An 11,322-nucleotide genomic window follows, 5' to 3' on the forward strand; every position below is an offset into this window, starting at 1 on the left:
CACGTGTCTTATTGTATTCCCTTTCTCTGAAAATTTTGTTCCTTATGCTAGGGTCACCAGTACAGTATTTGTACATTGATATCATATCCCCCCTCAATCGTCTCTTCTCCAGAGAGAATAGGTTCAGTGCTTGTAGTCTTTCCTCATAGCCGATGTCCTCCATTCCCCTAATTATTTTTGTTGCCCTTCTCTGGACTCTCTCCAGTTCCAGCACATCCTTCCTGAGGACCGGTGCCCAGAACTGGACAGCATACTCCAGATGTGGCCGGACCAGAGTCTTGTAGAGTGGGAGAATAATCTCTTTATTTCTGGAGTGAATCCCCTTTTTTATACATCCCAGTATTCTGTTGGCTTTGCTTGCAGCAGCTTGGCATTGCATGTCACTGCCAAGCCTTTGTCTACCAGTACCCCCAGGTCCTTTTCCATCCTAGACTCACCCAGAGGTCCCCCCCCCCCCCCCCCAGTGAGTAGCTTGCTTTCGTGTTTCTGACACCCAAGTGCATTACTTTACATTTTTCAACATTAAATCTCATCTGCCATGTAGTTGCCCACCTCATTATTTTGTTCAGATCTGCTTGTAAGGTTTCCACATCCTGCATAGAAGATATTGGCATGCCTATTTTTGTATCATCCGCAAATACTGAGATTGTACTCGATATCCCCTCCTCTAGATCATTTATGAATAAATTAAACAGGATTGGTCCCAGGACAGAACCTTGGGGGACCCCACTTTCCACACCCGCCCAATCCGAGTACTCCCCATTAATCACCACCCTCTGTACTCTCCCCTGGAGCCAGTTCTCTATCCAGGTACTCACCCTATGGTCCATACCTACCTTCCTTAGTTTGTACAGTAAGCGTTTGTGGGGAACGGTGTCAAAGGCCTTTGCAGAGTCCAGATACACCACATCCACAGGCTTACCTTTATCCAGATACACCACATCCACAGGATGGATCCTAACTAAAGGAGGCCTAGCACCTGAGGACCTTACTAACTGTAAATAGACTCTAATCTCGTACAGAGTCACCTGGGGGCAAAGTAGCTAACTGCACCTGCCTACAGGTGGGTCAGGCAGGAACAAGAGGAACTTCAGAGGATGGTGAGCAGGAGAGTCGTAAAAAAAAAGTCTTCAATTGGAAGAGAGCTGGCATTTGGAAAACATACATAAAGCCCTCCTAGTTAGGTTGCTAGTGAGGTTAAGGTAAATTTATTTTGGTTCCTCTGTAATCAGTAGAGCAGAATGTGATTATTTTTGGCTGTTCTGGGTCCTGTTGGCTGCAGGCTCAACTACTTCCCCTGTCTTCTAGTGGGTTTTGAAATTTAGTGGGCTGGAAGAGGCAGGCTCTGGACTTGAATTTTCATATAGCCTTAGCCAATCCCAGGGGGACAGAATGACCAGTAAGTGGCTGAGGGGTGTATAAACAATCTGAGGCCTGGAACAGCAGGATCCTTGTTCTGGAGGAAAAGACCCAGCCTGAAGGGCTGCTGCTCTTCTGGGCAGATAGCTAAAAACTGCAGGAGTTCATCAAGGTTCCAAGTCAGGGCGAGCTGAAGGGCCTACTGTCTAAACGGAGCATTAAGGGCCCAGCTCAGGGAGAGCTGTAGGGCCTGTTTGGAAGTTGCTGAAGCCAAGTCAGAGGGAGTCCACTGGATCTGTCCTGGGCTGGAATTAAAAGGAGTCAGCTAAGTACACAGGGACATTGTGAGTATAGGACTTGGGGTATCCCAAGGCTCAGTCTACACCCCAACCAAGTTCAACGAGCATTAAACCTCAAAGAGACACTCACTCCCTGATTATTGTGTTGTGAGACTGTGGCGCTGTTGTGTGCCTCACTGCCGTGCACCCAATAGGAAATAGAACCAAGGACAGAAATCTGCAAGGCTGATCTAGGGTCTGTTTTACACTTCCCACACTCTCTCCCTTTTTTTAGTTTTGGAGGATGACATTACAACACTGTTGGGGACAGTTATGGATTTGATGTGGATATATCATAGCATCTCGCGGGGTACAAGGTCCTTGGAGGTGGTCATTATGGGCAAAATGTACATTAGTAGGGACCCATCTTGGGTACCTCACAGGCTTATTTTGTATGGTTCAGTGACAGTGAACTGGGGATCGTTCATGACTGGCCAGGCCACTTGAGTGGGTTAAAATGGGTTTTGCATTTTCTGTAGGTTAAAGTAAGTAGGGATCAAGGGGTCAGGCTGGAACAGGAGGGGCTTTAGAGGATGGTCAATAGGAGGGTCCTAGAAGGTCTTCAGTCTGAAGAGAGTTGGCATCTGGAAAACTTCCTACCCTCCCTTTAGGTGGACGAGGTTGCATGTTGTTGGGGACACTTATGGGTTTGGTGTGGATATGTGGAAATGATCTAGAGGAGGGGATATCCAGCACAATCTCTGTATTTTCAGATGATACTAAACTAAGCAGGGCAATAACTTCTATGTAGGATGTGGAAACCTTACAAGCGGACCTGAACAAAATAACGGGGTGGGCAACTATATGGCAGATGAGGTTTAATGTTGAAAAATGTAAGGTAATGTACTTGGGCATCAGAAACACGAAAGCAAGCTACTCACTGGGGGGAAACCTCTGGGTAAATCTAAGATGGAAAAGGACCCGGGGGTACTGGTAGACAACAGGCTTGGCAGTGGCATGTAATGCCAAGCCGCTGCAAGCAAAGCCAACAGAATACTGGGATGTATAAAAAAGGGGATTCACTCCAGAAATAAAGAGATTATTCTCCCGCTCTACAAGACTCTGGTCCGGCCACATCTGGAGTATGCTGTCCAGTTCTGGGCACCGGTCCTCAGGAAGGATGTGCTGGAACTGGAGAGAGTCCAGAGAAGGGCAACAAAAATAATTAGGGGAATGGAGGGCATCAGCTATGAGGAAAGACTACAAGCACTGAACTTATTCTCTCTGGAGAAGAGACGATTGAGGGGGGATATGATATCAATGTACAAATACTGTACTGGTGACCCTAGCATAAGGAACAAACTTTTTAGAGAAAGGAAATACAATAAGACACGTGGCCACTCACTGAAACTAGAGGAAAAATGGTTTAAACTGAAAATATGTAGGGGGTTCTTTACTGTCAGAGCAGTGGGGATGTGGAATTCTCTTCCACAAGCAGTCGTATCATTGGGGAGCATCGATAGTTTCAAAAAACTATTAGATGGGCACCTTAAAGACCACAACATACAGGGGTATACAATGTGCAACATACAGGGGTATACAATGTACAACATACAGGGGTATACAATGTACGACATACAGGGGTATACAATGTACAACATACAGGAGTATACAATGTACAACATACAGGGGTATACAATGTACAACATACAGGGGGTATACAATGTACAACATACAGGGGTATACAATGTACAACATACAGGGGTATATAATGTACGGTTACCAGCAAACACACACACACATCATAGGTTGAACTGGATGGACTGATGTCTTTTTTCGACCTCACTAACTATGTAACTATGTAACTATATAATTTATGAATAAACAGGATTGATCCAAGGACAGATCCTTGGGGGGCCCCACTTTCCACACCAGACCATTCCAAGTACTCCCCATTTATCACCACCCTCTGGATTTGCCCCTGGAGACAGTTTTCAATCCAGGTACTCACTCTAAGGTCCATACCTACTTACCTTACATACCATGCTATACACTACATTGCTTTGTTCTTCGTATTGGATATAATGATACATATAATACAAACCCCTCCAGCAGGCCAATCACAACGCTGCGTTTGGTATTTATGTCCTAATGCCAAATGCAATTCTAAGAACCAACAGTTGACAATATTTTCGAAGGGCGTGCAAATGCCACCATTGCTCCCGGAATGATTTCTGGAGTTCTCTCCCCCCCCCCCCCCCCCCACCCCGAGGAGTTAACATTTAGCTCAGGCATCCTTCCATCCTCTGCTGGATTTGGGATTGTTTACTACAGTTTACAATGTGATTGTTAGGCAAACACGGCTTCAGAGAGAAAGCGATATAAACTATCTGCTCAGTGAGTCTTCCTAACTTGACAGGCATGTTTTATCACACCAGAGACAGAGTGATTTATTACATTCACTTTCTGCTAGACAAACAAACTCAGGATACATCCATATCTGCCATTCCTAAACTGTAACATTATCAAACTGTCAGAGACGTACTTTACCTGGGACAGTCACCATAGAAGTGGAGGAAGAGAAGAACGGGAAGGTTAAAGTGGCCCTCGGCACAGGATGAACTTTATGCATCTGGCTCATTATGATTGGATCTGGAGAAGACTGTCTGTCTAGGGGCACTGAAGCAAAATCTTCAGACACCCTGTAGCTGTACTAGTTGGCCCACTCTAAAGCAGAACTCCACATAAATATATGGATGTAGCAATGGTTACAGGGTGGCACAGTGGCTAATGGTTAGCACTCTTACCTAGCAGCACTTGGGTTGTTGGTTTGAATCCCAACCACGACACTATCAGCCTGGAGTTTGCATGTTCTTTCTGTGCCTGCCTGGGTGTCCTACCACACTGCACCACTCATGCTGGTAGGTTAATTGGCCCCAGCAGAGGTGTAACTAGAACCTTCAGGGCCCCAGTGCAAGAAACCATGAAGGACCCCTGTCCGGGGCTCTTCCCACTGATCCTGAGGTCCTTTACTCTCGTTGCGGGGCCTTTTATTATGGTCCTGCAGCGGGATCCTTTCGCAACTTCTGCAGTGGGCATGGGCGTAGGAACCGGGGGGGACGGGGGACACACATCCCCCCCAGGAAATAATGCGGGGGGGACAGGTATGGTGAAATCCCCCCCAGTTTAGTGGGGTTTACGACCCAGAAAGGCGCCGATTGGCTGCCTTCTGGGGGCGTAACCTGGGCGCAGGAAAGAGCGCTTGGCCACCCCCACCTTCATGATGTCCTGGCTGTGATTGGTCCAGTCTCCAGCCTGGACCAATCATCATCCAGGACATCTGATCGCTGACGTCGCAATGGGGGCGGTGCCGGTGCGTGCGTCAGTCACTCACCGTCACCGCCGCTCACCTTCCCGCCGGTTCCCGCCGCAGAGAAGAGGAGAGGCCGCCCGCCGGTTTCCGCCGCAGAAGAGGACGAGGGAGAAGCCGCTCACCTTCCCGCTGCCGGCGATAGCCGAGCCGCCGCCGCCAGGTAAGTGCATTGGGTTGAAGGGAGCACGCACGCTGGTCTCTGCATTGATTGGGGGACAATGCTGTGGCACTCTGCAATCATTGGGGTACAATGCTGACTGTGGCACTCTTCAATCATTGGGGTACAATGCTGTGGGCACTCTGCAATCATTGGGGTACAATGCTGTGGGCACTCTGCAATCATTGGGGTACAATGCTGTGGAACTCTGCATTAATTGGGGTACAATGCTGTGGCACTCTGCAATCATTGGGGTACAATGCTGTGGGCACTCTGCAGTGATTGGGGACAATGCTGTGGCGCTCTGCAGTGATTGGGGACAATGCTGTGGCACTCTGCAGTGATTGGGGACAATGCTGTGGCGCTCTGCATTGAAAGGGGCTCGCGCGCTGAACTCTGCATTGATGGGGGCACGGAAAAGCATATACCTGGCGAGTAAAAATGCTGTCCCCCCCAGATTTGTGTGGGTTCCTACACCCTTGGCAGTGGGCCCCCCTCCTGCCATCTTAGGGCCTCCCCACGGTGGTGGAATGTCAGGGCCTGGTCGCAAGTGTGACCTTTGCGATCCTGGAAGTTCACCCACTGGTGTCAGTAGATTTTATTTTTTGGTATTTTAATTGTATTATTTTTTTACCATTTTATTTTATTTTTTTACAATGTCACTGACTATGACTCTGTCCATTCAGAAAAGGAAGGAGCTGGTAAATTACATATTTACCGATCCCTTCCTGGTTCTCTGTTGTGACACATCCCCTGCAGCAGCCGGCAGGAGAGGGAAGAGAGCACAGTGGGGGGGGGAGGGGGCAGGGGGAGCACACAGGGGCCCAGAGACAGCAGAACACAAGTGAACTGGATAGGAGGAGTGGCGGGGGCAGCATACAGAGGAAACAATCTCCTCCATTTTCCTCCTGCAGCTACAGGAGGAAAAAGGAGGACAGTGACTTCTCTACATGCTGCCCCCGCCGCCCCTCTTATCCAGTTGTACAGGGGAGCCGCACAGGCCTGGAGCATGGGGCCCGGTTGCAACCCCTGTAGTTACGGCCCTGGGCCCCAGTATTTGTATTAATGTAAGTTAGGACTTTCGATTGTAAGCTCCTCGAGTACTGATGTGAATGTGCAATATATATGTGAAGCGTAGAGTTGGGCAAACGGTGCAGACCAAGCAAAAGCTTGGCGAACACCTGAATCTGCATACAGTTTGCTGCACAGTGCATTCTAAGCCCTGCCCACTTAGGGCAAAGTGAATAGGAGTGGGCCGGTAAGCCAGCTGTGGTGTCCTTAACAATGGATCATCAGCTGTCAACGGGCTTCCCTGCTAACAGCTGAATGAAAAAAAAAAGACATTGCGGGCAATAGAAAAATGTTTAAAAAAAGGCCATGTCCCCCCCCCCCCCCCATGCCAGGCTCTTTTGGTCTGGTATGGATTTAAAGGGGAACCCCATGGCAAAATAAAAAAAAAAAATGGCATGGGCTTCTGCGTGCGAGCACGTAGGGATGGGGGCGCTTTAAATTTTTTTTTTCCTTTTTATTTTTACACTATCCCTTTCATTTCTTTTTTTAATCACTTTTATTCCTATTACAAGGAATTTAATCATCTCTTGTAACAGAAATAAGGATGACAGGTCCTCTTTATGGAGAGATCTGGGGTCAAAAAGACCCCAAATCTTTTCCTTACCTTTAAAAAAAAAAAAAACACAAACATTTTTTTTTATCTTTTGTTTAAGAAAAAAAAAAATAAATATATATATATATATATATATACATATATATACACATATATAGACTTGCAGCCTGGACCAGAAGTGATGTCATGACGTTGCTCCGGTCCTACAAGGCCATAGAGGGAATCGGAGTGTATCTACTCTTTGATCGCCTGTAGGAGCAGTCGGCCGCACCGTGGGTTCATTTCTCGGGTAAACTGGCAGAAAAACGGTAAGCCCGGGAAGCATCAGTAAGAAATGATAAAGCCGGCCGCCAGCTGCAAAAAATGGTAGCGGAGGTTATGGCTGATAGCTTCACCTGTAATCCCGGTAAACCATTTGCAAACCGCAACGTATATAAGTATAGCACCCTCCTAGGTAGGTGCTAGTGAGGACATGGCTCGGTTTGGCAGGAGGTAAGAATAGCACCCTCCTAGGTAGGTGCTAATGAGGACATGACTTGGTTTGGCAGGGGGTACGTATAGCACCCTCCTAGGTAGGTGCTAGTGAGGACATGGCTCGGTTTGGCAGGGGGTAAGTGTAGCAACCTCCTAGGTAGGTGCTAGTGAGGACATGGCTCGGTTTGGCAGGGGGTAAGTGTAGCAACCTCCTAGGTAGGTGCTAGTGAGGACATGGCTCGGTTTGGCAGGGGATGAGTATAGCACCCTCCTAGGTAGGTGCTAGTGAGGACATGGCTCGGTTTGGCAGGGGGTAAGTGTAGCAACCTCCTAGGTAGGTGCTAGTGAGGACATAGTTCGGTTTGGCACGGGGAAATTATAGCACCCACCTAGGTAGGTGCTAGTGAGGACATGGCTCGGTTTGGCGGGGGGGTGAGTATAGCACCCTCCTAGGTAGGTGCTAGTGAGGACATGGCTCGGTTTGGCAGGGGATGAGTATAGCACCCTCCTAGGTAGGTGCTAGTGAGAGAGTATAGTTTTGGCTCTGTCTGCCTATCAGAGGAGCAGCAGGCAAATCTATATTGCTTTCTGCTTAACAGAGAGCAGGATCTGTGAGTTAGGTCTGCTCATGGTGCTCAGTATGTGATTCATCTGGTCTAGGGAGTGTCCCCACTGGTCCAATAGGGAGGCGTATTGGACAGTGGAGGAAATCTGACCAATGGGTACACAGGCTTTAATACAGCCCCAGTCATTGGCACAGACTGGTTGTCTTGGTGCATTCTGGGGTGTGGGGCAAAAGCCAGGAGCACATGTGCTGCTGGGTCTTTGGCTGGTGAGCAGAGTCCCGGAGGGAGGGTAGCGGCTGTCTCCTCCTCCGTAGCAGTGGTACGTGTTCACAGGCAGTCGGCCTGGGGGACCAGAAGGAAGGAGCTGAGCCCAAAGGTCCATGAGAGCTGACTGAAGGGGTAGAGACATTGGAGAACCTCGAAAAACAGTATAGTGAGTACAGGGAATCGTGTCTAGGGGCCTGACCTGAGGTGGGCCACCCCGGTGTAGGATAGTCAGAGGATGGCTGTCAGCAGGTGGAGTGAAAGGGGGATACTAGGTGTGTATCCCGAAGATAATTCATCCTAACAAGTCCTCTACATAGAGGCTTTATCCTAAATTTATCTAGTGGCAAAGTGAATCAGCAGCCTGGCTGCATCTTCAGACAGGAGTCCTCATCTATTGTTTTTGCTCTATAAACAAAAAAAGAGTGACAATTCGGAAAAAAAAAATAATAATTTTACTTTCTGCTATAAAACATCCAACAACAAAAAAAAAAAAAATGTAAAAAAATCTAATTTCTTTATCATTTTAGGAAAATACATATTCTGCTACATAATTTGGTAAAAAGAAAACCCAATAAGCCCAAAAGTTATAGCATCTACAAACTATGGAATATTTTTATAGCATTTTTATTTATTTTTTACTAGTAATGGTGGCGATCAGCGATTTTTAGCAGGACTTCGACATTGCGGCGGACATATCGGACCCCTAACTGGTATTTTTGACACTTTCTGGGGACTAGTGACACCAATACAGTGATCAGTGCTAAAAAAAAAAAAAAATGCACTGTCACTGCATTAATGAAGCTGGCAGGGAAGGGGGTTAACATCAGGGGCGATCAAAGGGTTAAGTGTGTCCCTAAGGGGTAATTTCTAACTGTGTAGGGGAGGGGCTTTGACTGGGGGAAGACAGAGATCCATGAGTTCCTAAGCAGGAACACAAGATTTCTATCTTCCCCCTGTCTGAACGGCAATCTGCCTCTCTCGGGAAACACTCGCGGATGGCTAGCGGACATCGGGTCCACCGGACCCATTGATTGGCATCCCCGCTAGCCAATCATGGCACGATCACACCATCTAGTGGCTATTGAACGAAATGACGTACAGGTACGTCGCGTGGTGCAATAGAGCCACACTGCCGCAGCATATACACGGTGGGCGGTCCGTAAGAGGTTAACTGGATAGTAACATTTATAGGTAAAGTTGATCCAGGGAATATTGGATTGCCTCTCGGGGGATCAGGAAGGAATTTTATCTCCTGCTGGAGTAAATTGGATAATTCCTTGCTGGGGTTTTTTCGCCTTCCTCTGGATCAACTGCGGGTATAGGATTGTGTATATGGGATTGTATGGTTGGGGTGGGTATAGGATGGTGTATATGGGATTGTATGGTTGGGGTGGGTATAGGATTGTGTATATGGGATTGTATGGTTGGGGTGGGTATAGGATTGTGTATATGGCATTGTATGGTTGGGGCGGGTATAGGATTGTGTATATGGGATTGTATGGTTGGGGTGGGTATAGGATTGTGTATATGGGATTGTATGGTTGGGGAGGGTATAGGATTGTGTATATGGGATTGTATGGTTGGGGGGGTATAGGATTGTGTATATGGGATTGTATGGTTGGGGCGGGTATAGGATTTTGTATATGGGATTGTATGGTTGGGGCGGGTATAGGATTTTGTATATGGGATTGTATGGTTGGGGGGGGGTATAGGATTGTGTATATGGGATTGTATGGTTGGGGGAGGGTATAGGATTGTGTATATGGGATTGTGTGGTTGGGGCGGGTATAGGATTGTGTATATGGGATTGTATGGTTGGGGTGGGTATAGGATTGTGTATATGGGATTGTATGGTTGGGGTGAGTATAGGATTGTGTATATGGGATTGTATGGTTGGGGCGGGTATAGGATTGTGTATATGGGATTGTATGGTTGGGGAGGGTATAGGATTGTGTATATGGGATTGTATGGTTGGGGTGGGTATAGGATTGTGTATATGGGATTGTATGGTTGGGGTGGGTATAGGATTGTGTATATGGGATTGTATGGTTGGGGTGGGTATAGGATTGTGCATATGGGATTGTATGGTTGGGATGGGTATAGGATTATGTATATGGAATTGTATGGTTGGGATGGGTATAGGATTGTGTATATGGGATTGTATGGTTGGGATGGGTATAGGATTGTGTATATGGGATTGTATGGTTGGGGTGGGTATAGGATTGTGTATATGGGATTGTATGGTTGGGATGGGTATAGGATGGTGTATATGGGATTGTATGGTTGGGGTGGGTATAGGATGTGTATATGGGAATGTATGGTTGGGGCGGGTATAGGATTGTGTATATGGGATTCTATGGTTGGGGCGGGTATAGGATTGTGTATATGGGATTCTATGGTTGGGGCGGGTATAGGATTGTGTATATGGGATTGTATGGTTGGGGTGGGTATAGGATGGTGTATATGGGATTGTATGGTTGGGGTGGGTATAGGATTGTGTATAGGGGATTGTATGGTTGGGGGAGGGTATAGGATTGTGTATATGGGATTGTATGGTTGGGGTGGGTATAGGATTGTGTATATGGGATTGTATGGTTGGGGTGGGTATAGGATTGTGTATATGGGATTGTATGGTTGGGGTGGGTATAGGATTGTGTATATGGGATTGTATGGTTGGAAAGGGTATAGGATTATGTATATGGAATTGTATGGTTGGGGTGGGTATAGGATTGTGTATATGGGATTGTATGGTTGGGGTGGGTATAGGATTATGTATATGGAATTGTATGGTTGGGGTGGGTATAGGATTGTGTATATGGAATTGTATGGTTGGGGCGGGTATAGGATTGTGTATATGGGATTGTATGGTTGGGATGGGTATAGGATGGTGTATATGGGATTGTATGGTTGGGGCGGGTATAGGATTGTGTATATGGGATTGTATGGTTGGGATGGGTATAGGATGGTGTATATGGGATTGTATGGTTGGGGCGGGTATAGGATTGTGTATATGGGATTGTATGGTTGGGGCGGGTATAGGATTGTGTATATGGGATTGTATGGTTGGGGTGGGTAGAGGATGGTGTATATGGGATTGTATGGTTGGGGTGGGTATAGGATTGTGTATAGGGGATTGTATGGTTGGGGGAGGGTATAGGATTGTGTATATGGGATTGTATGGTTGGGGAGGGTATATGATTGTGTATATGGGATTGTATGGTTGG

Source organism: Pelophylax lessonae, assembly GCF_965119305.1.
Source record: "Pelophylax lessonae genome assembly, chromosome: 4".
NCBI classification, from domain to species: Eukaryota; Metazoa; Chordata; class Amphibia; order Anura; family Ranidae; genus Pelophylax; species Pelophylax lessonae.